Source organism: Mustela putorius, unplaced genomic scaffold (genome assembly GCF_011764305.1).
Source record: "Mustela putorius furo isolate JIRA1106 unplaced genomic scaffold, ASM1176430v1.1 tig00003983_pilon_pilon_pilon, whole genome shotgun sequence".
NCBI lineage: Eukaryota > Metazoa > Chordata > Mammalia > Carnivora > Mustelidae > Mustela > Mustela putorius.
In genome coordinates, this window is record NW_025422123.1 from 10545320 (window position 1) to 10569007 (window position 23688).

General features: G+C 53.2%; 1 long non-coding RNA gene across 1 annotated transcript; it reads left to right on the forward strand.

The window, feature by feature from the left end:
* Positions 1 to 6225: 6225 nt before the first annotated feature.
* On the forward strand, positions 6226 to 13516 carry LOC106006921. Its single transcript, XR_001181265.2, has 3 exons — positions 6226 to 6736; positions 9134 to 9250; positions 12667 to 13516. It is a non-coding gene; the product is annotated as an uncharacterized LOC106006921 (long non-coding RNA).
* The last annotated feature ends 10172 nt before the right edge of the window (positions 13517 to 23688 follow it).

The window sequence follows — 23688 nt, forward strand, 5'->3', positions numbered from 1 at the left end:
GCTGTCCTTCCTTAACTGTACTTTCCTGCCAAGAATGTGGGGAACAAGAGAGAGAGCCCCGAGAGGCAGCCCCACCCCACACGGCTCCCTTGGAGGAGAGAGGCAGCTTCTTGGGTCAGCTGGGTGGAAAGTCAGCCTTTCCGAGGAGGGAGAACAAGCCAGGCATTTGATTTGAGGGAAACCTGCCAGCCTCCGTCCTCTTCCTTGAACCCAATTCTGAGAAAGCCTTCCCTCTCCTGTCTTCCCCATCCCCCCAGATGGTGACCTCCTTTCCCCCTGAAATGCCTGCCCAGGGCTGCTATGGCAGGGGAGCCATGGCAGGGGTCCGGTTTCCCCCAACACCCCCATGTCTCCCCAGGACGGCGGTGGGCAACGTCACCTGTGCCCTTGGAACCCAGGCCACAGGCTGCCACCTGCCCTTGCTCCACGTGAACACAGGCTTCCTCATTCCAAGAACTCATAGACTTTAGGCTTCTGTCCAGGTTTTTCCACGTCTTCACAGGCCTTTGGCAATGAATCCTGGAAGGGAAAGAGAAATGAAGGCCTTCACCAGGACAGCAAATCAGCATCATGGGGGTCCTGAGGAAGGTGAGGGGGGTAGCTACTGAAACCAGGAGACACACAAGGAGAGTCCCAAGTCTGGTGGGGTCTGTATGGTAGGAGTGGTATCTGGGCCTGCGAAAAATCTCAAAGGGGCATCAACAGTTGACTATGAACTTCCTCTCTGGGCCTCAAAATCCTAGAAGGGCCCCCGAGTGGGTAGCAGTAGGGTGTTCAACATTAGCCCCCAAACGGCCTCGGGGATTGCCCCCCCACCACTTCCTCCAGGAACAGGGGCCTCACCTCGGCTCAGCAAGGCTGAGTCGGTATTCAGCAGGTTAGCCCTGCTGGGAAGCCCCCGACCCCCAACACTGTCCCTTGCTCTTCAGGCTCTAATCTATCAGAGGATGAGTAAGTTCCATATGGCAGAAGCCCCAGCCGGGGCTGGTGGGCCTTCAGTTCCTGCACCTTGAGTCCTTACTGCTTTCCCCTTGGATGCTGGGACCTCCATCCCCACCCCGACCAAGGCGACCTCAAGGGTAGTAGGACCCAGTGTGGCTGGCCTGTGCCCCCAAGCCCAGGAGCAAGGGGCACCATCGGCAGCCAGTGGCCCAAGTTCACATCTTATATCCGGCACACTCTGTCTGACCTGAGTCCTATGTTTCACCCCTTTGCTGCCTCAGTTTCCTCCTCCTTAAAAAGGCAGAAAGGATAGACCTATTTCATATAACCATGGTGACCTTAAGTGGGATCATCCAAGCGGAGCCCTCAGAACAGGCCAGCAGCAAGTAGGTGATGTTCTGCCAGCTGTTGACACTCCGTCCTGAGCTGTGAGGGATTCTGGGATTGGGTCCAGGTGGGCTTTCTCCCCAAGATGACCTGATCCTTTAGGAGACTCCTGAGGAGAAGGGGGCCCTCCCAGCTGCTTCCAGGGCCCCTGGGGGTTGCGGCTGTTCTGGAAAGCCCCGACTCACCACACTGTTTGGATTGGGTTTCTATTCCCAACACCGGTGAGAGGCCTGCTATTTATGGGCCCCCCATCACACCCCCCGGTAAGCCAGACAGTGCGTGGGCTGGGGACCACATGGCCAGCAGCCCACGCCCCCCCCCCACCACACCCGGGCTCTCTGACCGGGGCACGTTCCACACGCTGGTCAGCCTGCTGGCTCCACCGCCGTGGCCCCAGCTCCATTCAGCCCCCCAGGGGGAGAAACAGAGACGGCGGGGATGTGAGTGGTCATTGGCCTCTCCATCCTGGCCTCTGGCTTCTAGAAGGTCTCTCTGAGGAGAGGTGGGTTCTAGAGGTGCTGGGGATAATACTTTCTATTTCCACCCTGAGAATGACACATGCTGCCTCTTATAGCGTCTGGTTGGTTAAAACATGGGCACTGGAGCCCGACTGCCTGGGTTCAAGTCCTCCTTTGAGCCTTCATTAGCCACCCTGCTCTAGTGCCCCAACCCCTTTGTGCCTCAGTTTCCTCAGTTGTAAGATGGAGCTAGTGCTCTCACCTTCTTCATAGAGCATCATGGGGGTCAAGGGGACTGGGATGGGTCAAGCATTGAGCAGGTCACCGTTACTCCTGCAGGGTCTGGTGCGGGATGGCAACTCTGGCCTTCTTCCCATGGCTCCTGCTTTTGGACTAGGCAGGCCTACTGTCCCCTCTGTGCAGATGGAGAAGCTGAGTCCTGAATGGGGGGAAGGACTTTGCCAAGGGCCCATACCTCAGCTGCTTCTTGATCTTTAACCACTACATTCTATCCCTGCCCCTCACCAAATAGATAAGGAGCTCCCAGCAAGAAAAGGAGGGGACCTGACAGGTGTGTATCCAGTGGGAGCCAGGCTGAGCTCTCCCCCTGGGCCTGCCCGCCCCTTGGCCCGTGCCTCCAGCCTGCCTCCTCAGGATGGAAGCTATTTTTAGCACGTGGTGTTTGTCGGGCAGTGGGGGATATTTGCAAAGGGTCAGTCTGCCGGTGTCCTTTGGCTTCCAACTGGAAACAGCTCTCGGATGTGCAGCTGATTGGCTGAGAGCATGAGGCTCTGGCTAGCCTTTTCCCTTCTTTACAAAATGTGGCCATTTCTCCTTCCTGTCCGCCCTCTTGCCAAGCCCACAGCTTCTGTTCCTGGCTCCCCGCCGCCAAGATGGTGACAGCTTTCCCAGGTCTGGTGGGATGAGCAAATTAGGCAAAGTGTGGTTTCCTGGCCCTGGCTCGGCATCTTCCCTCCACTAATAAACCTGTGGCTAACCATCCGTGGCCTCACGCTCCGTGGGTTAGAGTACCACGCCAACAAGGCCAAGGTCACACTTTACCCCAACCAGGCTGGCATTGCAGGGAGGTGTGCTCTGATCCATGGCCTCAGCTTGCCACCCTTGTCAATGCAGCAGGGATTGGGAGCAGGCCTGGGGAGGGCTGGGGGTCAGGGAGAGTGTGTGTGGGTGTCTCTGTGCCCCTAGCCCTGGGAGGGCCCGACTAGAGCTGGTCCACATGCCCACTGAGCTGGTCTACCTGCCTGCCAACGAGCAGGGCATGAAGCCAGGCACTTTCCTACGTGAAGGTTGGCACGTGTGTTGGTGGGAAAACACTGGAGAACAAGAAAGTGCCAGGCTGGCAGGCCCAAGGCTACTGAGTCAGTCTTCCAAATCCATTGGGGAGGGCTCTAAAGAGGCGGCAGAGTGGCAGAGTGTGACGGTTAAGTGAAGAGACCGTGAGGTTCAGTCAAATCCCTGATGGGACACTTCGTAGCCATGGAGTTATGTAAGGACTCTGGGCCTCAGTATCCCCATCTGTAAAACAGAGACAGTCCTAGACCTATCACAAGGATGAAGTAAGCTAAGTCTTGGAAGCACTTAGCACAGTAACTACTACGTGTTAGCTCTGGTCACCACTGTAGTATCTCAACCCCCAACCCCCATACCATGGCTGCTGTACCCCTCAGCTCTGGCCCGACCTTCCTGTCCCCCACTGCCTCCTCAGAACAAGCTAAAGCAGTCACTGGCCCCAAGGCCTTTGTGCTGTGGAAGGCCAGGGGTACGGGGAAGCCAGCCCCCAGACATATCTTGCCTTCACCCCTGCCAGAAAGAAACACAGTGTCTTGGGAACGAGTTGGCACGAGGCAGGTGCCCTGCTCCGCTCCTGGGGCTCCTGCCCAGGAGGGCGCGGCCACTGAACTCAGGTCTATAAATAAGGTATCTGGGAGGAACGGCTTTAATTTGCACTTTACCTATTGGTGTTTACTTTGCTATTTCCAATATGGTAATTTAATTCTGCAGGGCGCCTGGCCGGGAGGTGGAGGGGGGCACCTGGGACGTGCGGTTACCTGACCGCACCAGGAGTGACTCCCATGTCCCCGTGCAGCTCTGGACACAGAAGCCCCTGGGATAGCCATGATCTGTGGAGGCCCCCAGTGTGGGCATGGCAGGATGGGCTTGGCTGGACATTGAGACCCTTCTGTACTCAGACCCACAATTCTCCCCTCTCCATTTGGCTTGTTCCTGGACAATGGTGGCAGCATCCCCCTTCCCTACTGCCTCCACGTCTCTCCTTGCCTCGGGTCAGGGCCTCCATGTCCGCTGAGATGACTGCCCTCCTCCAGCCATCTGGGAGCTCTCTCCAGGCTTCTCTGATGGCCACACAGCTAATTATGACACAGCCTGTTAGGTCTCTTCCCCCTAGCTGCTTGTTGTGTTTTGAATTTTTGCATTTTGTCTTTTCTGTAAGGTTGTGGGCTCCCCCTCAGACTGAGGTTCCCTGAGGACAGTGCTGTGTCTCCCTCCCTCACACTGGGGCTCCCTGAGGACAGGGCTGTGTCTTCCCTCAGATTGGGGCTCCCTGAGGACAAGGCTGTGGTTCCCTCCTCAGACTGGGGATCCCTGAGGGCAGAGAATTGGCTTTTCCCTCAGAATAGGGGTCTTCTGAGGTACAGGGCTATTTTTGTCCCCTGGTCTGATCTCCCCAAGGGCAGAAGGTGAAGGGCTCCTATTTCATGCGCCTGTTCCCTTTTATTTTTTCCTTTCCTACGATTCCTAGCGTATATGGCTCCAGGAGAGCTTTGGCCCAGGTGTATTCCCTCTGGTCAAGGCTGTCCATTAGGACCACCAAGAGTGCCTTTGCCCTACCCTCAGTGAGTTGCACTGGCCAGTGGGATCACATTATGAGTTTTCTGGGCCATAGGCACTTTTGACTTTGTGAGCCCCTCCCTCCACAATTACCAAAGATTGTTATATGACTGTGTTGGAATAAAGACAAATATATCTATATTGTAGGAAAATACATTATTTGACTTAAGAAATCATGTTTTCCTTTCCACTTTAAAATAAGTGAAAACATCGGGGGTCTGGGTAGCTCAGGTTATGATCTCAGGGTCATGAGATCGAGCTGTTATCTGGCTCTTTACTCAGCATGGAGTCTGCTTGAAGTTCTCTCTTTCCCTCTGCCTCCTCCCCAGCTCTCACTCTTGTGTGCTCTCGCTCTCTCTCTCTCTCAAATAAATAAAATCTTAAAAAAAAAATTAGAACATTTTTGTGGACCCCTAAATGTCTCATGGGCTAGCACTGTGCTGTGCTCTGGACAGAGGAGCCTCTGTGGACCAGGAGCTCAGTCATCCCTGGCTGGGACGCCTTTCCCATCCTTCAGCTCTTACCAGCCTCACAACACCCCCATGAGCCAGGCAGGCCCCACACCCATGGCAGGGTCATGGCCACTGCTAGGGGCAACAGCCAAGGCAGGGACCCTGTCAATGGCGCCCTGCTCTGTGCCAGGCGCTGCACTGAGCACACAGTCCCCTTAATCTTATCTAATCCTCACAGCCATCCTATGAGGCAGGCACTAGGATTTTTTTTTTCCCATTTCCCAGATAAGGAAAATGAGGCTCAGGGGGAAAAAGTGACAGGTTCAAGGTCACCCAGCCAGTCAGTGACAGGGTAGGAATGGAGGACCCAGAGGTCCTGGCTTCCGAAGGTCTAGGTCCTTCCATGGCACAGAGGGTGAAGGATGCGGCAAGGTATAGGTGGGAGTCAGCCACGGAGATCGGTTCTGATGTCTGCAGGTGGGCCAGGAGGAAGGTGGCACATACCTCACCCTAGAATTACCTATCTGCTTTCCTGCCCCCTCTCCTCTCTGGCTTCCAGCCCCTTGGGGGCTTTTTTGCTAGGGGCTAGAGACTTATTCCATGGTGGGGAAGGGGTATGGGGATTCCTGATGAGGTGCTCCAGGTCGGTCCCCCTGGAGGTCTGCTAGATTTCAGACTCTCGTCCCTCCCCTTCAAGCCACCTTCTTCCAGAAGCTGCCTGGGAGGGTCACCTGGGCTGGGAGCTGTAGATCCAGAGGGTAGGGGCTAACTTCTAGGGTGGCATGGGGAGTGAGCTCAGCGTGGGGGGCAGGGCTGATGGAACCCTGCTCATTGAGGGAGCAGGGGTGCTCAGGGGCCTGCCTGCAGCCTCCACCTGGAGCTGGGACACCCTCTCTTGCCTGGCTGGCCCATCTCCATACCCTTAGAGCTGTCTGCCTCTTTCCTCTTCTCTGCTGTTTCCTCTTCATCTCTGGCCTGGCTTTAAAAATATGTCTCTCTCTCTCTCTTTTTTTTTTTTTAAAACTTATTAATCTCTCCTTCACATCCTTGTCTTCATCCCTTTCCCCTCTCCCTGTTCCTATCTGCCCTCGCCATCTCCGCATTTTCTCCCTGGACATCGCTGCCTGTCTGATAGGCTTCTGCTGCCCGGCTCTCCTCTCTCACTCTGTCCACTTGTTTCTCCTCCGCTCTCTATCTCCGAGAGCTTCTCCTCCTCCTGCACCGGCCATCTCTCTGTCATTCCACGTCACTCTTTGTCTCTCTCCCTCTCCCACAGGACTGATGCCTGGCTCGGCGGGGACAACATGTTCCACAGTCTCATTACCCAACAGAGGTGGTGAGACCGTGAGTGGAGGCGACCTTCCTCAGGGGCCTGGTCCCTTGGCCCAGCTGTGCGGGTTGTGGAGGGAGGGGAGGCCTAGGAGGCGGTGGAGTGTGGGGGCCAACCCCACTCCCCTCCGCCCTCCTGGAGGGGCACTGCTCAAGAGCCCTGAAAAAGAAGCGGGAAAGGCCAGGCCATTTGTGCAGACTGGCTCCACTTGGCTTTCAAGCAGCACGTCTTTCTTCCAAAGCCAATCCTTTGATCCCTAGAGACATAAAAGGAGCCATCTGCATCTGTGTTGCCTACAGGTAATAGAGATGGGGAGGGCTAGGGAGAGAAAGTGGGGAGGGCAGCAGACATCTGAGGGATGCTTAGAGGGGCCACACCAGGCCTCTCGAGCCCCACATTTGGGACCCAACTTCGTGCCTTCTTGAATGGGGGACCTCCCTGTCAATGCACATATATAATAACTAAATAAATGGGCAATTTTCAAGACCAAATAAGATGATGTGTGTAAAAACAACAACAAAACCCAGTAAAGGGACTTTGAGGGATTTGGTGTGGTGAAGAGCAAAGCCACATCTTACCTTTGAAGGCTCTGTGTCCTCAAGGTGAGTGTTCTCCTCCAGGAGGCTCCTAGGTTAGCCCCTGTCCCCAGGGTTTCTCAGCCACTGAACCCCTCCAGTGCCTAGGTGCCTCGGACACCCTCCATGTCAGAATGGATGCTGGTTGTTTCCATTTCCCTAACACACCCAAGGGTGGCAACGGGCGGTGCCTCTCCCCTGCGGCCTCACAGCCTGACCCAAGTGGGATGCATGGGATGTCCTTGGTCCTAAGAATGCTCTCCTGTGGTCCCAAGGAGCCTCTGATGTTCAAAGTACTTTTGCAGATGCTATGGGACTTGATCCTTGACCAGCCCAGTGAGGAAGGTAAGGCAAGGATCAGCGTCCCCATTTTAAAGGCAAAGAAACAGGTTCAAAGGGGTCAAGTAACTTGCCCAAGGTCAGTAAACAAGTGGGATTGTAGTAAGACACACAGAAGGGGAAACCGAGGCAGAGAACAATGGAAATCCGAACCATAATCTCTGGACCACCCTCCTGACCCCATGTGGTAGACACTTATCAGGCGATACCAGGCTTTCGGAGAGGGCTTGGGAGGCCCAGGACTATGCCAGGGGGCCTGCCAGGTGACTCACTGGGATAGAGTTCAATGCTATGATCCCAAATGTGCCCTTGTGAGAATAGGCCACTGATCCTGTTCACGGGTGACGTGGGGCTGAGAGATGGGCTGGATCACCCCTATCCATTACTTTCCCTCTGCATGCCAGGCTGAGCACAAGCTTCTGCGTTTGGCTGCCAGGAAGGGAGAGCCGTAGGAGACAGGGACAGAGGGCTGGTGCCATGGGAGCCTCCCACAGGCCACCCCAGCCCGACCCCACCTTCCCTTTAGACAACACAGAGTGTCTCACATGTGGTATGAGAGCCTGGGAGAGGTCTGAGGACCCACGGCAGGGCAGACCTCTCTCCAACCACCATGGCTCTCAGGACCTCCAAATTCTAACTCTGGATCTTCCGGAGTCCTTGATCTGGGGCTCCTCCCTCCCTCAGCCCCAGAACTTCAGGATTAATGTCCCTGCTGCCTACGTTCCATGTTTTGTCTACCGAATCTGCCGCTTGTTATGTCCTGATCCATTTCCCCATTTTATTAATGAAGGAAGCCTGTGTCTGAAATATGCAGTTTCCAGTGTTACTGTACTGAGGAAGTGCCAGAGAAGGGCAGACATTTGACATTTGAGTTAGAGGCTGCAAATGAATGAGGGAACTGGTAGGATTCTCGGGTCAATGTTTGCAATACGGGAAAGAGCTCAGGGGCTTGGGCCCCCATGCCAAGGACACTTAGAGCAGTCATGGGGCTCATGGGGCACGCATACACATGCACATGCGCACGTGCGCGCGCGCGTGCACATACACGCGCTGTGCCCCAGAAGAACCAGCAGATTGGGCCTGGGATGATGTGACTTGCTTGCCACCCCAGTCCCTTAGGCTTGTCTCTTGGCTCCAAGTCTTATGATTTCTCACTTGGGGCTGGTTCCCTTTAAGCCCTTCCCAGAGCTGTGAGGTGGGTCCTGTGCTGGGACTAACCCCCTATAGACTGAAGTCCCAGCCCAAGCAGTGCCGGACAGGTGCCCTGGGTAGGGGGAGGTCCCAGGAAATGAGCAGAGCTAGGGGCTGTGTGGAAGGCTCATCACACTGGGATAGTCTCCCGGTGTGGTAGATACATTCAAGTCCTTTCTCGCTCTGCAGGAGTGGCAAGGAGTCCCAGGCTCCTAGCAGCTGATGGTCCCCCAGCCTCACGTATGTTGCCTCCAGCTACACTCAGAGGATTTGTTTTTGCCAGTAGGTTTACCTCCTTGATTAGGTTTGGCTCCAGCTAGTGTTAGAATCAGTGTTCAATCCTTAAGAAGGTACCGAAACAGGTTGAGGGGCCTCATATATGGGTCCGGACCTGGGAGAAGGTCACCTGGGAGGCAGTGGCCACCTCAGGTAACCCTTGCACTGTGCCATCCTCCTGCCAAACAGAATTCACAGCCCAGGGCAGGTGCTGGGAAGATGGTAGATAATGCTGGCAGGTCTAGCCTCCACCCTGGGATGGAGTGCAGCTCTTCAATTCAAGGGCCGGTTTTGTCTAACTCTTTCATTTTACAGATGCAGAAACTGCAGTCTGGGGTAGAAAGTTACCTTCCCCCAATCCCCCCGCCAGCAGGAGAGCTGGGAGTCAAACACGCCTCCCCTGTGTTTGCCATGTGAAGCTTCCTCCCTCCTGTAAGTAAGAACAACGAGAGGGGTGTGAGGATGGGACTACTCTGGCCAGTCCCTTCCTGACTTGGCCCATATCCTCTCTGGGTCTCAGTTTCCTTATCCATAAAATGGAATGCATGGCCTCCATGAACGCCAAGGTTCCAAGATGTAACGGACTAGAACATTCCTCTCTGGCCTCTGAGGCCTCAAGAGATAGGATGAAGCCAGAGTGAAGCAACGGAAAGCCGCAACTCCAAGACCAGGAGGCGCCTGGTCCAGGGGAAGGGGGAGGGGGGAGGCAGAAAGCAGCAAAGTTAGTGCTGTGCCCTCCACCCCAGCTATTTTTACCCTAGAACACTGGACTGCAAGAGGTCTGGCTAAAAATACCAGCAGCCCAAGCCCGGAGCATCTTCCCCCTAGAGAGGCAGCATGGGGGCTGGCAAGAAGCAGGCTGTGGGGACGGGAGTTCCAAGGGCTTCCATCCTTCCCCTTCCCAGGGCTGGGATGTTGGGGGTTGGGGGCACAACTGGGAGGGAGACCCTTCCCTTCAGAGGGCCTTTCCTTCTAGGCCCAAGAATAAGCCTGTTTTTTTGGTCATTTTTGGCAATTCTAGCCAGCCTCCCCCATATATATATATATTTTTTTTTACCCAACGTCATCAGAATCTGCTATGGTTTTACATTCTGTTCTTTTTCTCACTTACTCTTCATAACCATTTCATGTTGCTACCTGTCATTCTTAATGGCTGCATAATATTCCATCTCCGGGACATCTCTCTTCCCTGATCATTACGCCTTTGATGGCTTCCAGTGTTTCATTAGTATAAACAAAGCTGCCTTGGACATCTTTGTGCCTGTGGTTTTTTTCCTCCTTATTAATTATTTCTGTAAGATAAGTGTCCAGGTCAGCAGGCAAGGCTGTTTTTGTGCTGTTTGATGTGGCTTGCCAAACTGCTTTCCAAAAGTAAATGAAGGAGGTTTCATGTAAGGATCCCACACTGGACGCCAAGTATAGTCAGGCTTCAGGGAAACTGGAGCTGAGAGCCAACAAGAGCTCAACTGGCCGCCTCCGGCTCCCGGGGGCCTGCCTGTCCCAGCCTCTCCCTCTCTCTGCTCTCCCTGCCCAGGTATTTCTTTTCTTTTCTTTTCTTTTTGGACCTAGAAGAGCTGTCATCTCTGAGCACATATCATTTTGAAACTCACCACGCACATGTCCTGAGGACTTACTTTGTTCCAGGCCCCATACCAATCATCTTTATGGATTATCTTAATTTTCACAATCCACTCCTTGGGTGTAGGGATTATAATAGTCCCCATTGCACAGATGAAGAAACTGAGGCATGGAAAAAACTGAGTAACTTGTTCAAAGATGTAGTTGGTAACTGGTGGGACCAGGTCCCACCTCACTGGCCTACCTCATTTCAAAAATGTACTCCGGACCACTATGCCAGTATCCCTGGGAACACAGAGACCCCCAAATCTGCCAGCAACAGCCTAGCATTTCTGTGTCTCTGAGTTAGAATTCAGAAAAGGGAGAATCTGACTGACTTAGCCCAATCTATGGGTTGGAGCCCTGTAAGTCAAGGTCCTGCCCCCTGCGATGGAGGAAGGGCCAGACAGGGTTGCTGAAGAATGGGCTGGGGCCCACGGGCAGGCAGATAGACAATTCTGATGTCCCCTGTGTTAGACTCTGTTAAAAAAATATGAAAAAGGGGGGCGCCTGGGTGGCTCAGTGGGTTAAAGCCTCTGCTTTTGGCTCAGGTCATGATCCCAGGGTCTTGTGATGGAGCCCCGCATCGGGCTCTCTGCTCAGCAGGAAGCCTGCTTCCCCCTCTCTCTCTCTGCCTGCCTCTCTGCCTACTTGTGATCTCGGTCTGTCAAATAAATGAATAAAACCTTTTTTCAAAAATAGGAAGAAGGCAGGTAATTGGCGCAAACGCTAACTTGTTTGCCCCGGCCTCTCATTGGTTGTTTGTAAGCCTGAACACATTTCCATTTGTCCCTCTCCTTCTGGGTGTGCTGTCCACACCCACCTATCCTGGTCACGCTTTCTATCTCACAGATGTGAATGCCGCACAGAACTGCGATGTGCTGGGAGGGGCTGCGTGCAGAGCGAGGATGGTTTCTCACTACATGACTTCTCTTTTGTCCTAAAGGCCTGGTGAGGAGGTGGGGCTTGACCGGCTTCCTAATCTGTGTTTCTGAGAAACTGACTTCTCCCTCCCCACCTGGCGTGTTATTTGAACTAGACAATCTCTAATGGGGACATCCCCCACCAGGAGGGTCTCTGCGCCTGCCCTCTCCTTTCTGGCTCCTTCTCCTGAATGAATTGGCTTCTGTTAAGTTTCCAGGGCTGAACCAGTTTGCTGCTCAGGCTGTGGGACTTGTCCTCGAGCTGCCTCCCACGTCTGCCCTCATTGCGCTTTTGCCTCATACTGATACTGGGCTATGGGCCCACCTTGGTCTCCAAGCCCCGGGGTTAGAACTCTTGTATCTGCAGCCCTGTTCTTGGAAGCTGTGCCACTGGACTGCTCAGAGGCTACGAGTCCTCTCCCACGGTTGACCAAGTGCCCACTGCTGTGGCTCTGAAGCGAAGAGCCTTCCATCAAGGAGCAGAAGGCTGGGGAGAGATGACATGCAGCAAAGAAAGCTACGCAGCTGACACAGACAGTCAGGGCCCCAGGTCTGGTGGGAGACACATGGCTAGGTTGCTGGCAGAGCTGAGGCAGGAGAAGCCCCCGTGTGTGGGCAGGGATAGCCGGCAAATCTCGGGTCAGCCTCTCATCAGCAGCCACCTGAGCTGCCTTCTCTGGCCAGCTGTTCACAGCTGCCAGCTAGCTGGAGGACGGGGGCAGGGAGGGGTGGTTGGTGGAGGGGGCAGGATGGGGGTTGGCACCAGAGTTGCTCTCTGAGGCCAGGGATTCAGATTCACTAGGGGAATCCACTGTGGCCCCCACATCCTGGAACTCTGTCCAGCCCTTTGGAGCCCACACACACCCAGTGCTTTGGGATCTGGTGGAGAGTTTATGGCATCCTCTTTGGAACTGTGAGTAGTCTCTCCGGGGACCCTCCCCTGCCATGCGCTGGAGATGCTCAAGGGCTGTCCATGGCAGTGAAGTTGATAGAACCAGTAGGAAATGGTGCTCCTAGGAGGTCAGCTGGCTTCTGATGGTGCAAAGCCCAGGCTGCCTGCCACCCATGGGTCACCCTTCTCTTTATATCATGAGCCATAGTTCAAGGTCATTTTTAAAATCTCTGCTCCTGTTGTCAGGAATATGGTCCCTTCTAACTCACAAGATTGGCAGACCGAATGTGCTGGGGCTGGTCATTTGTATCCTATGACTGAGACAACCAATTACTCCTTTATATCTCTTCTCCTCTTCTATGGTGATAGAAGTTTTGGTCTCCACCAAAGACTATATTTTCCTGCTTCTCTTGCAGTTTAGATGTGGCCCATGACTAGGTCCTGGTCAAGGAGATTGCAAGGAAGGAGCACTCCCTTTCACCTTTCCGTTTACCACTTGTTGGAATGCAGATGTGATGACAGGAACTGGAGCAGTCATTTTGGACCACGCGAAGAAACCTGCACAACCTTGAGGAAGGCAGAACGACAAGTTTGAAGGCAGGTGTGGTGTGTACCTGACATGATTAAGCCACTGATCATCCTTGAACTACCTAGTTGGATGTTATATGTAGAACCAATCGACTTTTATTCTGTTGAAGCCTCTGTATTTGGGAATTTCTTTGTCCTGGCAGCTGAATTTATGTGCTCACTGTATGAGTGTGGTGGAATCGCCACATCTAGATGTATCTGGTCACTGGTGAGACTGGAAACGCCAGGTTTTAGTCGACTCTTACTTTGGTGGTCTCTAATAGATCATCCTTCCCAGTATTCACACCCTTGAGTGACCTCTGCTCACAATGACTCTGGACTTGACCATGTGACTTGCTTTGGCCCCTGGGGCCTTAGCAAGTGTGATGGCTATAAGCAGAGACTTGGCAAGCATTTGCACAGCGGGTCTTGTCCTCTTGGAACCCTAACTCTTAGGATGCCTCTTCTCCAAACCCAGCTGCCAATCTTGAGAAGCCTGACATAGCCATAAGGCAAGGCCACATGGAGGAGAACTGAGGCGCTGCCCTCGGCCCCAGGGGATCCTGCGCCCATTTGCCAGCATGTGAGTGAAGCCATTCAGGAAGTAAATCCTACAGTCTGAGGGGTGGACCAGAGACCAGCTGTCCCTGCCCTGCCCTGTTGCAACTGCAGAATTGGGATCAAATAAATAATTGTTGTCTTAAGTCATTAGCTTTTGGTGTAGCTTGTTATGCAGCACGAGGTAACTGAAACACAGGCGGATGGCCCCAGGCCCTTTGTACTGTCGGAAAAACGAAATCCACTGTGCTTCCTTTTACATGAAAACACCAAATGTCTCTTCCTTACACCTGGGAAGGTGCTAATGCTCTGGAAATATGTAGGAGTGGCTACTCTTCCCTCCAGAACCCCAAGCCCTCCCCTCGACCCCTGCCAGGTGTTCCTCCTTTCCCTTCCCGCTTGGATTTGTTGCTTCTTCAATGGGGGCGGGCTCCAAGGACCACCCATGCTTTTCCATAAAGCTGTTGACGTGCCCTATCAGTTAGATCAGGATTGGGCAGCGTTTGGCAGCCAAAGGCTAATTGTGTCTACAATAGCCTCCTCTGTGCCCACTTAAGTAAATGTTGGAGGAATAAAGGAATGGGAGAGCGAATGAATGACAATGACAAAAAGGAACTTACCTGGATCCCAACACGAGGTCATGGTGGGAGAGGTACAGAAGGGTCTCCATCAAGGGCAGGATCAGCAGAGAGTCTAGGTCTCATGAAAGATTGCTTTAGAAATACGTTAACCCTTTTAAAATATAATTACAGTGGCTGACATTCTTGAGTTCTTGCTATGTGCCAAGCACTGTGCAAAGTGCTTTAGGGAAGTGACTGCATTAATCATCTCAACAATCCTGGGAGGTAAGTCTTAGAACTTTCATCCCATTTTATAGATGAGGAAATCATGGCCCAGAGAGGTTAGGCAACTTGCCTAAGTGGGGATGGGAAGACTTGAACTCAGACATTCTGGCACCAGCCCTTGGGTGCTGACAGACAACAGGAGTCCCATATTCCACCCTTGGAGAAAAGGCCAGAACCTGGAACGCTTTAGGGTGCAAGCCCCAGAACCGAGTCTAGGAAGTGTTCCTGGGAACCTCAGAAAGCCCAGGTTAGAAGAGAAGAGGAAGGAAAAAGGGTAGGTGGTTCTAGGGTCCACGTGCCAGGCAGCAGGGATGCTAGCTAGCATTGGGCCCAGAGACAGCGCCACCCGGCCAACCTTCACCCGCTGCTCCCACTCACTCCCCAGAAATGAGCCTGGCCCGTTCACACGTGTCCCTAATGCCAGGTTCCAAGAAAGCCACCTAAATACCTGGTATTTGAGATGTAAAGAGACCGGCTCCCTGTACTTAGCGCTTTGCTAACTTTTCCAATTATAGCGCCCTATTTTCCAAAGTCTAAAATGGACATATGTTATAACTGTCTTGGGCCCCAAGGTTTCAGAAACACCCTTAAGGCTCCTGAAATACAATCGTATATTTTAGACTAATTCCTAAAGGGCCGAGTGGGGTTCTCTTTAACACCTGCCAGCAGTCACACAGATCTGGTCTTTGTTTGCAATTGAGCCTGGGGCCTGGGCACAGGGCAGCCTCAGGTGGCACTAGCTCTGTGTTGGGCTGCGTGGGAAGACGCACAGAAGGTAGATCCCAGGCTCGGTTGTGGTTGGGGGTTGAGAGAGAGACACAGCCCTGCCCTCAGGGAGCCCCAGTCTGAGGGGGGGACACAGTCCAGTCATTAGGGAGCCCCAGTCTGAAGGGTCTGCACTTGGGGGGCCCCAGTCTAAGGGGGAGGCACAGCCCTGCCCTCACGAACCCCCAGGAAGGACACAGCCCTGCCCTCAGGGAGCTCCAGTCTGAGGGGGAGGCAAAGCCCTGCCCTCAGGGAGCCCCAGTCAGAGGGGAAGCTCCCAGGCCGAAGGAGGCAGGACTATAGAAAAACACAACAGAGGCCCTTGGAGTGGCTGTGGGATTCACTCCCGCCAGCTCTGTTGTCATGGGTGGGCTGGTGCCCAAAGGGCCCAAAGAGCCTGGAGGCAAGCAGATTGGGGGGGAGGAGGTGGTGGAACTGAACTTTAATTGTTCCCTGGAGCCTGTGTGGCTTTGGGACTGCCAACCGGGGCATTTTCTGGTCAATCCCAATTGTCATTATTAAACATTTATTATACAAGGGAGATGTGCTTTTCTGGTCACAGCGTTTGGCCAGTGGGCTTGGTGAGTAAATGGACTAGAACTAATCCTGTAGCTAAATAGTGAGGGCCTCAGAAAAGTAAATGCATCACTTGCCTAATGGCTCCCACAGAGGAGAGAGATATAAAGTACCAGTCCTTAGACTGCCCCTTTCCCCCAGACTGCCTAGCCTGGCAGCCAGGCCCCCAATGGCTTTGTGAACAGCTGGGGCAGAGACGACACTGGAGCTAGTTAGAAACTCCCAGACTGGGAGTTTGAGGAAGTCATATGTAGGGGGCAGAGTTCTGCTTGGCATCAGGAGAGCTGGGTTTGAGTCAGCTCGACCCTTAATTTGTAGGATATCACCCCAGGAGTTGAGAGGGGCATCCTTTCTCCCTAGAGGCCAGAGCCTGGAAGAGGAGGAAAAGGAGAAATTCTCCACTCTGACTGGAGACATGGCCCTGCCCTCAGGGAGCTTCATTCTGAGGGGGAAGACACAGCCCTGCTCTCAGGGAGCTCCATTCTGAGGGGGAAACACAGCCTTGCTTCAAGGAACCCCAGTCTGAGGAGGAGGTGCAGCTCTCTCCTTGGGGAGCCCCAGTCTGAAAGAGGAGGAGACATAGCCCAGGGACTCAAGAGAGAGAAGCACCAAATAAGTTTGGCCGTTGGGAAACAGGGTTCATCCCTACCCATCCACTTCATTACTTGTCCAGAGAAGGCCAAGGGCTCCTCAGATAATCATCTGGAAGGAGTCATTCTGAGTCTGGACAGAGACCAGGATGGGGTAGGTGTTCCACCATTGCCTGGAGCCTCTTGTTGGCAATGCCAGCCCCTTACTTTGTGGGAATCTTGCCAGACATGCCCAGAGTGGGTGCCTACAGGCTCAGCAAAGTTTACTTGCCAGGCCATATCCACCCCCCGCACCCACCCAAAAGGAGCTTTACTGACCCTGTTAAGGGCGAAAGACCACGAAAGGGGTTTATTTGAGTCTGGAAAAGTCTCCTTGCCAGACCGGGAGCTTTAGTCCTAGGCTAGAAAAGAAACTCTCCAGGGCAGGGATTTGGACCTACCTTGTACACTGTTTTACCCCCAGGGCCTAAGACCCAGACTGGCATGTGGTAGGTGCTCAATAAAAAATCATTGAATTAATTAGAATCCATTTGCCTTTTCAACAGTAACTTAGACTCCTCTCCTATCGACAAATCTCCATGATAAAACTTCCCCAACTTGAGTGACAAACGCTCAAACTCCCTTGCAAATATAACTAATTGAATTTCAACAACTGTCCATTTTGAAAGGGGAAAACCATGAATTTAGGCTACCATTATTGCTGTGTAATAATAATTGCCCTAAACCAGTTGCTTTAGAGACATTCTATCACTTAATCCTTGAAAGAAGGCCCTGGTTTCCAAAGGAGAATGGGGCTTTGGAAGATTACAGAGCGAACCTGAATTTACACCTCCAGGGAATTGTAGAGCTGGAATTTGAAACCACTCCTGGCTCAGGCCATCCCCCAGCTTTTCTTCTGAATCCTGTGGAATTCTTTTTTTCCAGTGAGTTTTGTGGTCCCAGAGGTGATTCTACAAAGCTTTGTTTAGCTCCTGTGTGTTGCCCTATCCTGGATAGGGCGCCCATTAGAAGTCCCAGTCCCTGGAGCCACCAAGCCAAGGGACAGCGGAGCATTGAGCCTAGCGGAAGCTCCTGTGACATTTGACCCAGTCTCCCCGTGAGTCCTGCCAGGCCCGACTTAGGGACACCTGCCATGAGGACCAACACAGGATTATCCTCCAAAGTGGAGCGCAGGCCAGCCTTCTCCAGTTCCTCCAGGAAGTAACCCCGCCCTCCCAGCCCCCTCCCCACACTGCTGATGGAATCAGGAAGGGGAGCTCCCTCTCTCCCACCTTGTTCTTCCTGGGAATCTTCCTGGGGCAGAGCTGAAGGGACTCACCCCGCAAGCTGTCTGTGTCTGAACTCTTTGTATTAGCTCAAAGGTCGTGATCGGTCTCTCGTTTCTGCCTGTGTTTGTAAACTCATCCCCCCATTATTCACTCCCAGTAGGCACCAGGAGCTCGCCATAAATTATTTCTAATCTCCATGAAAACTCTACCATTGTCATGCACAGGAAAGCTAAGATTTGGAACTTGGAGAGGTCATATAAACGTGTCAATGTCAGAATCAAGATTCAAATCCAGAGCTGTCGGCTCCAAAGAAGTTCTCTAAACCAGCCTTTTCCCAAGCTAGCTGTTTATCGACATTCGCGGAGAAGCTTTATACAAGTACATCTTCTTTACAACAACGTCATGAAAAAAAAAGAGGCAGCTCTCTACACATCAGTATGGTGCTATGTGTTTCTAGAATCTCTCCAGAGAGAAGGCAAATAGGTAGCTATTGCTGGCCCTGGAGGACAGTCCCCGGGAAGGAACACAGAAGAGGGACTTGCTTGCCGCTGTATCTTTTTTTTTTTTTTTTTAAAGATTTTATTTATTTATTTGACAGACAGAGATCACAAGTAGGCAGAGAGGCAGGCAGAGAGAGAGAGGGAAGCAGGCTCCCTGCTGAGCAGAGAGCCCGATGCGGGACTCGATCCCAGGACCCTGGGATCATGACCTGAGCTGAAGGCAGCGGCTTAACCCGCTGAGCCACCCAGGCGCCCCTTGCCACTGTATTCTTTTCAGTACTGCTTGGTTCTTCCTCCCTGCCTCCCTCCCTCCCCTCTTCCTCTTTCCTTCCTCTGTTCTTTTAACCTTTTCAAAAATATATGAAAATAATTTTTAAATCAAATAAAACTATAAATTCTGGGGCCTCTTTTGGATTTCTTATAAATTAAGGTCTCAAAGGGTTGGGTCTTTGGAAGCTGTATTTTATTCTCTTTTTTATTTTAAGTAGGGTCCACATGCAGCATGGAGCCCAACACAGGGCTTGAACTCAAGATCCTGAGATCAAGACCTGAGCTGAGATCAAGAGCCAGTTGCTTAACCAACTGAGCTAGCTACCCAGATGCCCTGGGGAATTAGGCTTTAAAAAAGCACCCTAGGAAGGCACTGGAGCCCTCTGATCCCAGCCTCTTACAGGGCCTGACCATGCCTCCTGGCATGTCCCCACTTCCCTCGATCCTAAGCTTGGTACTGTCAGCTATGTGTGTGACTGAAGGCTACCTGAGACCCCTGAGGGTCCTCCCCTCGGTGTCTCCCTCAGGACCTTCTCCAGCCTGATGTCACGATCTCCAGACCGGCCAATAAGCCAGTGCCACCCTGGGCTGCGGCCCCTGTGTCCTGTGTCTGCCAAAGCTCGGAGGTCACACCAGCTCTCACACCTTGAGGCCACACATCTGGGGCCTGCCACACCCCTGCCTCAGGGCTCCCAGCTCCCGTGGTCAGCCAAGGCTATGTTATTCGGGTTCCCTCATACAAACAGTGGCCTCCGGACCACACTCTTCTGTTACTTGGCTTTTTCCCTTTCAGTCTATCGGGGAGATCTGTTAGCATTCTTCACAGCACATGGAAGGAGAGTAGCCCAGTGTGGCCCTGGGTTGAGGTGTTAGCATCTGTCTGGGAGTAGTGGGAGCAGGAGTGAGCTGAAGCCAGAATTCCTGGGTTCAAAGCCAGCGCTTCGGCTCTGAGCCGTGTGACCTGGGGCAAGCTCTTTATCTCTGTGACGTGAGGTTGGGAGGCGTGGGGACACGTAGCACTGTGAGGTAATGACTGGCACGTAGCAAGTACATAGCGAGTGTTCTCAAGATTTCTCCTGTCATTCGAGCCTCAGAGGGAAGGCGAAGGGGGGGCTAGTAAGCAAAGCCTCCAGTCCCCACTCTGCTTCTTTCTAGCCCTCTTACTAACTTCTCAGAGTCTCTGCTTCCTCATCTGTGAGGCGGGGATGACTCCTGGCTCACAGGAAGGGGCATGATGGGGTGTGGCACCAAGCCCACATGTGACAAACATTTACAGGAGGGACAACAGAACAGAAGTGGGGCCAGAGGCAGGCCGGTGGGCACAGGTGTCCCGCCTCCCACCACCTGCCTCCACCCCTAGTGAGGCGTTACGGACATTGGGGTTCTGGCTGCTCCTGGCCTTCCTTCTCCAGCGCGCCCAGGGGACTCATAGCCTGAGGAAGACCCTAGACCACCTGGACATTCATTAGGGGAGGGAGATGGGCCGGCTGCTGCCCTGGTCAGCACCATCCATGCACCCCTCCTCCTGAGAAGCCAGACCTCGGGAGGCAGATCGCAGTCCCAAGCCGCATTATTCACATCCAAGACAAGAGGCTGTCACAAAGACCAGGTGTGTGAGGGCTCTGGGGCTCTGGAATGCCGGGACTTGGCCGAGAGTGGAATAGAACAAGCAAAGTCTAGGCTGCATGCTTGTATCCAGGGGGCCGGGCTCCCCCGAGCCCTGCTCACTGGCCTGGGAAGAGCGCCCCCCCTTTCCTCTGGGGTACCTCCGTCCAAGGCCCATCCTGCCCCTTCAGGCGCTCCAACCCCTCTGGGGATTCGCCGGTCTGCTTCGCTCTCCTGATGGAGGCAGGAGGAGGGACTGCTCTGAGCCTCCCTGAGCCTGCTGCCCATGGGCTGGCTGTCCATGAGCAGAGACTGTTAGGTGCTCCCCTTCAGACACAGTTACCCCGTTTTTGCCTTAGTCTAGTACTTCCTCATCAGCCCAAGCTCCCCTCAATAGACTGAAAATCCCATGGGGGTCGACAGGTGAGCTCTTACTCATCACCCTTCCTAGGGATTAAGTGGCTGAAGCTCCATCGCAACTTATTTTTAACCCCCCAAAGGTCAAGGACAGAGCAGTAGCTAGATGAATTGAGCACGTGGCTCAGGCACGTGCTGAGCTCTTCGCAGGTGTTAACTTGTTAATCCTCACAAACTTATGAGATCGAGGCCGTGCAGTCTTCGTGTATGCAGAGGAAACTGAGGCACAGAACGTAGATTGACTTGTCTCCCAAGGTCACAAAACTAGGAGGTGCCAGGATTCAAAGGCCTGAGCCCACTTTCCAGTATAGCGGGAGCACTTGGTGGGTGTTTGTGGGGTCCTTGTGGGAACGGTAGGACGCTGGGCAGGCACATGGGGACGAAGGGCCAAGGGGGGTGCAGGCCTTGGTTTCTGGACTGGTTCAGGACTGACTTCAGCAGCTTGGAATCCGAAGCCCTCTTGGCCCTGCTTCTCCTCCCCCTAGCACTCACCTGGGCCCGTACAGATGACCCAACAGTAGCTAGGGTGCTGGTGGCGACGCGGGCCCTACCCCCGTGAGGACCTGGCCTCTCCCTATCTTGTCCAACAGGGTCATGCGGTGTGGCCTGGCTGCCAATGGCTCCCAAAGCCCTGGGCCAGGTGTAGCATCTCTTTCTCCGCCCTGCTCCTTCACACGTTCTAGAAGCTTCAGTGGTGAAGAGCACAGACTCCAGGGTCAGACCACCTGAGTTTAGGTCCTTGCTCTGTTACATGGCCTTAGGCATGTCACCTAACAACTCTCTGGGCCTCACTTCTTCATCTCTGATATGGAAATTAGAACAGATCCTTGTAAGGATGGGTGTGAAGATTAAATGAGTTAAGATACGTTAAAGGCTTAGAACAGTGGCACTCCAGGACCAGCAGAAGGTCTCGTGACTCTTCCTTACATTTCTTCTCACCCATGCATTTAGACCGATAACTAAATAGGCAGCAGAGAGGCAGGGGAAGGCAGCCGGAGTCCTAATGGTCCGCCGTCAGCATCACTGGAAAACCAGAGAGGAGCTGCCAGGACATCCAACCCTGCTCTTACAGAAAGTCATCCCCAGGTTCGGTGGGGGAGGGAGAGCCACACCCTCTTCACCGTAACCCTGGTCCTGAGACTTCATGCTGGCATTGTCTTGCGCTCTGCTGAGACGGACAGCCCACAGCACCCCATCCAGTACTTAGAGCTCAGGCACACCTGACCCCAGGCACAGGTCTCTACTTGATGAATTTCAATGGATTTTTTAAAAATCTGTATCAAAGTCGCTTATGAGTCACCTGAGAGTCACTCGGCTCTGTAAGGTTCTGTAAGGTAAAAACAACAGACTCCCTCGGCAGAGGTGACCACGTTCACTTGCCATGACAGATTCTTCTGGTGCCTGCGGCCACACTCCTAGGCGCAGCCTTCCCTCCCTCCCCCTCCATAATCCCCATGTCATTCTGGTTAGATGAGAATGGATGTGACCTCGTGAAAGCATTGACATCCAGCGGTGAGCCACTTAGTAAACTGATTTTGGGGGGGGGGCATAACGTTTTATTTTCTCTGCAATTGATAATGGTTCTTTCGGTCGTTCACTTAATTTTCTACGTACTTAGGAGGAATTCAGTGGCTCCTCGCTTTATTATACCTACCATCTGTTGAGCCCTTCCTATGTGCCAGGCCCTCTTTAAGTACTTTCCGTGTATGAACTCACTTCGTCCCTACAACAACCCTCAGAGCAGATCTTCTTTTACAGATGAAGAAATTATGGTACAGGGAGGTTAAGTGACTCTCCCACGATCCCAGGTCAAGGAAGAGGCAGAGCCGGGATTTAAACCCTGGCTCTTTCCACTGCAGGGTCTGTGCCCACCTGGCCCCTCCGGGCCCCTAGGAGTCCATCTTCATGCCGAACTCCGCCAGGCCCTTCCTTGTGCTCTTGCTGACTTCTGTCTCTGCAGCCAGACTGTACGCAGGGTGAGGACAGGCCCCAGGTCCTCTGCCCTGCAATGCTAGAGGCGGGCCCGACCCAGCAGATCTCCCAGCACTTAGCGGGATGGTCCTGCCCTCAGCTGCCTGCTAGTCCACGTGTTGCTCCGACTACAGGCCTGACAGGTGGGAGGCAGGGCAGGGAGCAGAGCTGGTATGGTTACAGCTGGGCCTCCAGAAGCTCGAAAGGCCAAAGAAGTGCCTCGAGGCGTCACTGTCCAAGTTCTCGGGTCTGAACCCCTTCCTCTGGCTGCAAGCCCAGGGCTGTTCCTAACAGGCTAGGCTGCCTCCTACAGACACACACGTTATGCGTACAAATATGCAAACATATAGATACATTACTCACATATGCTAATCATGCACACACATTTCCACACAAGCATGTAATATACCCATACAGACAAACACGCTTGCCTTTCATGCTTACATCTGAGCACACAGGCACACACACGTCCACACGTAACACATAGGCATGCCAATTACACACAGATGCATTCTAGCCACAAACATATGTTAACACGGAAACACATGATACAAACACATGCTTTATTTACAGACACAAACCCAGCACATTACATATGCACACATACGTGGACTCACATAGCGTGTATACATATGGCACATAGAAACACACAAATGTGTCGATATACGTATCTACACCCATAAACATACAACCCACATTTGCATCACATTCTCACTCACACGTCATCACACAGACATGCGCACACACTTTTCATACATAAAACACACAGGCCTCTGCCCAAAACACATACAAATAAGCACACAATATACACAGGCAAATATAGGAGCACATGCGCGCAGCCACAGATGTGAAAACATGCACAAACACACCCACACTTGCACGCGCATGCAAATACACACACACAGGCAGGCAAGCACGTATACTGGTGTGTGCCTGCCCGGCCTGGCATGCCGTGGAGTCGTGGGAGAAGGCCCACGTGTCAGCAGCTGTCAGCTGACTTTGGGGGAGTGTGTCTCCCGACCCCCTTGGGGTTGCATCAGAGCGCACCTCCCTTGGGCAGGGCTTGGGGTGGTGCCTACCTTATTGCATCAGTGGCGGGAGGTTGTGGGGGAGATACACAGGCTCCAGCCCATGGAGGGTTGAGGATCTCCCAGATGTCCTGCCTTGCTCTGGAGCCCCACTTAGGTTTAGCACTGGTCCACTCCCAGGAAGTTCCAAGAAGCGGCGAGATTATACTCTTACAAATGAGAAAATGGAGGATGAAATTTTGTGAAAGCCTGCCGAAGGAGAGAACGGATTTGAACTTGAGTCTGTCAGTACCTAAAGCTACCACCCTATGCTGATCCACACCTGAGAGTCTAGGCTTTCTGCACCTGTGGCTCTGCATACAGCAGCCGCCTGCCGTAAAGGTGTGCCGGGAGCGGACAAGGCTGTTGACCCTAAGGGTAGCAGCACCCCCGCAGCATTCCAGGGCCTGGGTCTGGCAAATGGGTAGAGGGCTACAAA